A 4,267-nucleotide genomic window follows, 5' to 3' on the forward strand; every position below is an offset into this window, starting at 1 on the left:
ATTCAAAAAGCTTTATCCATCAAAAAGCGCAGATTTCACTCAACTGCTCAGTGCTCGCCTCACACAACTGAAATGGCGGGAGCAGCAGCGTGCGTAACGTGCAACTTTCAACTTTCAACTTTCAAATGATTGGTTGTCACTAGAATCCCGTCCAACAAAATGAAAAACACACTATTGTTTCTCAATTTTAATGTCTTCATTTAACATAAAATATTTTTTTTTTTTTTTTTTTTTTTTTTTAATATCTGGCTGCCAGTTGGGGGGGCACCAGCACGTCTGTGGGGGGGCCTGGCCCCCTGAGGCCCGCCCATAGTGACGGGCCTGCCTAAAGATATGTGGCCGCTATTGCTTCAATGCAAATTAGTCGGTAAAGCCCAGGAGGCTGTGGCTGTGTTGTCCCTCGAAGATGGCCTAAAATATGATTGCGCTAAGTCAGCTGTACTCCATGCGTACGAGTTGGTCCCTGAAGCATACCGACAAAGGTTTAGAACCCACAAGAAAGGTTCCAACAAGACTTTTGTCGAGTTCGCACGAGAAAAAGAGATCATGTTTGACCGATGGTGTGCAGCCAGTAAGGGTACTGACTTTCAGTCTTTGCGTGAGCTAGTTATGCTAGAGGAGTTCAAGAATAGTCTACCTGAGCGGTTAGTAGTGTACTTGAATGAACAGAAAGTGGCGACCTTGTCTCACGCTGCAGTATTTGCTGATGAATTTATGCTAGCTCATAAAACAACATTTACGGTGTCTCGTACAGATCGTACAGAGCCCCGGAGAGTTTTTCTAGCACCTGACTCATTACCAAATCGTCCCACTGTTGCTTCTAGCTTTAAGCCCAAAGAAGGGCATGAATGCTTCTATTGTCACAGCCCTGGCCACTTAATAGCTGAGTGTAGGAAGCTGCAAGGTCGATCAGCTCCTCCTCCTAAACCTAAATCGATGGGATTAGTTAATATGGTGCCTATTGTGTTAGAGCAGCCAGCCGATGTACCCTGTCTGTTGTCTGATCCTAGTTATGCTCCCTTCATTTTCTCTGGATCCGTCTCTCTAGCAGACAGTGATGAGGGGTCCCTGTTCGTATCCTGAGACACCGGAGCCGCACAGTCAGTGATTCTTTCAAGTGTGTTGCCCTGGTCGGATATTTCATCTTGTGATTACAGTGTTCTATTACAAGGTATTGCGATGGGATATGTGTCTGTGCCTGTGCACTCTGTTTACCTGCGTTCTGACTTGATCAGTGGTCCATTTAATGTTGCTCTACAGCCTTCACTCCCTGTGAAGGGCGTTACTTTGATTATGGGAAATGATATTGCAGGAGGTTTAGTGCGACCGGTGTTGGAGATACGCAACACTCCTGAACTCCCTTCTGTTGCACAGGAGTCTGATAAAGACTTGTTGTCTGTTTTTCCAGCCTGCGTAGTGACGCGGGCCCAATCTCGTCGACTGGGCGATGGAGTTGGTCTAGCTGATACAGTATTAGCCCCACTGTTTAGTTCTGATGACATGCCCGATGTACCTTCTGAGTGTTCAGACCCAGTTCATGACAAAGTAAATGCTGTTGACCTTACAAGTGAGTTTGAGTGGCCAGTTACTCGTGAGAAGTTGATTGCTACCCAGAAGGAAGATCAGAGTCTAGTCAAGTGTTTTTCTGGTATCGTAGTTCGTGAGGAAGTGGATAAGGAATCCACAGCTTATTTCCTTGAGCATGGGCTGTTGTTACTAGGGGTGGGCATCGACGATCGATAATTGATCGATAAGGATCTTGGTCGATCACAAAATAAAACATTTGGTCGATCACAAAAAAAAATTTTTTTTTTTTTTTTTTTTTTGTGATCGACCAAATGTTTTATTTTGTGATCGACCAAGATCCTTATCGATCAATTATCGATCGTCGATGCCCACCCCTAGAAGTGGATGTCCCGTAGGGGGTCGGATGGAGTTTGGGGTGCAGTGTTCCAGATCGTTGTCCCAAAGCCATTCCGAGCCCAGTGTTGTCCTTAGCTCATGACATCCCGTGGTCCGGTCATTTAGGAGTGACAAAAACGTATGACCGTGTCCTGCAACATTTCTTTTGGCCTGGGTTAAAGAGTGATGTGGCTGGGTATTGTAGAACTTGCCATTCCTGTCAGATCACAGGGAAACCTAACCAGGTTATCCCTCCAGCTCCCCTTTATCCAATCCCTGTGATGGGGGAGCCATTTGAAAGGGTTATAGTGGATTGTGTGGGTCCCTTACCTAAATCAAAGTCAGGCCATCAGTTCCTCCTCACTATAATGTGTGCTGCTACCCGTTATCCGGAGGCCATTCCTCTGCGGAAAATCACCTCCAAGGCAGTTCTGTCAGCTTTAACTACGTTTTTTGCAACCTTTGGCATGCCTAAGGTGATACAGACCGACCAAGGTTCCAATTTTCTGTCAAAACTGTTCGCTCAGGTCCTTAAGACCCTCAGCATAGAGCACAAAATCTCCAGTGCGTACCACCCAGAGAGTCAGGGTGCATTGGAGGGTTGGCACCAAACTCTGAAGTCCATGCTCCGTAAATACTGCATGGACACCAGCAAGGACTGGGATGAGGGAGTGCCTTTTGTTCTGTTTGCCATTCGTGAGACAGTTCAAGAGTCCTTGAAGTTCAGTCCAGCTGAGTTAGTATTCGGTCACACTGTGCGTGGGCCGCTAAAGATCTTAAAAGATCAGATGATGTCCACTAGTTCTGGTCCCATAAACGTGCTAGACTATGTGAGTAAAGTGAGACAGCGCCTACATGATGCATGCGCTCTGGCGAGAGAAGCTCTTGGTTCAGCTCAACAGTCAATGAAGTCCCACTTTGATAAGAAGGCTGTCCTGAGGTCTTTCCAGCCAGGTGACAAGGTTTTAGTGTTGTTGCCCATACTAGGTTCTTCTCTTTCAGCTCGCTTTTCCGGTCCTTATGTTATTGAGAAGAAACTAACTGACACTGACTATGTGGTTCAGACTCCCGACCGTAGACGGCGGTCTCGTGTTTGTCATGTTAACATGTTGAAGTTATACCATCAGAGAAAGGTTACTCCCCTTGCTGTTGTCTCCGTCGCCCCGGTGGTTAACTTCACCTCAGTGTTTAGTGGTGGTGTGGATGAGGATGGTTTTGTCCTGCGCAACCTGCCCCAGCAATGCGCTCGGCTCGGTAACTCAGAGATGCTGAGTTCCCTGCCCTCTCATCTAACCCATTTAGATCAGACCCAAAAAGCAGATATTGTGAATTTAGTACATGCTTTTCCAAGTCTGTTTTCTGATGTTCCTTCACGTACCTCTGTGTTACAGCAGGACATAGATGTTAGAGATGCAGCCCCAATTAAGCAGCACGCCTACCGGGTTAACATGTCAAAACGGCAGGCCATGAAGGAGGAAGTTGCTTATTTGTTCGAGAACAACCTTGCCACCCGCAGTTCTAGCCCATGGAGCTCGCCCTGTCTGTTAATTCCCAAACCTGACGGAACATTTAGATTCTGCACTGATTATCGTAGGGTGAATGCCATTACTGTGGCAGACTCATTCCCCCTACCCCGTATTGATGATTGCGTGGACACTATTGGTGCTGCTAAATTTGTGACCAAACTAGATTTGTTGAAGGGGTACTGGCAGGTTCCGCTCACACCTCGGGCCTCTGAGATCTCCGCCTTTGCTACCCCGGATACTTTTCTACAGTACACTGTCATGCCATTCGGTTTACGTAACGCCCCTGCCACCTTCCAGCGACTTGTTAACCAGGTTTTAGATGATGTTCACAACTGTACAGCCTATTTGGATGACCTGGTAATCCACTCTTCCAAATGGGTTGATCATCTTAGATCGTTGGAGGTGGTGTTTGAGCGTCTAGCCAATGCTCAGTTGACATTGAACTTGGCAAAATGTGAGTTCGGAAAGGCGACCGTGACATACCTCGGTAAAGAGGTTGGGTGCGGTGTAGTGCGCCCTGTGGCGACCAAAGTATCTGAAATAGCTGCGTTTCCAGCCCCTATCACTCGGCGTGAGTTGCGCCGGTTCTTGGAAATGGTTGGGTATTATCGGGGTTTCTGCCGCAATTTTTCCACTGTGATTGCGCCATTGACCAGTCTACTAAGTCCTAAAATGTCGTTCCTTTGGTCTGCTGAATGCCACTGTGCATTTGAGTCAGCCAAAGTATTACTGTGTAGTTCACCTGTTCTCTCTGCTCCAAACTTTGAGAAGCCCTTCAAGCTGGAGGTTGATGCCAGTGCCGTTGGTGCGGGTGCTGTGCTGATACAGGAGGATGCAGA

This window comes from Nansenia antarctica (genome assembly GCF_963989245.1).
Source record: "Nansenia antarctica genome assembly, chromosome: 2".
NCBI lineage: Eukaryota > Metazoa > Chordata > Actinopteri > Argentiniformes > Microstomatidae > Nansenia > Nansenia antarctica.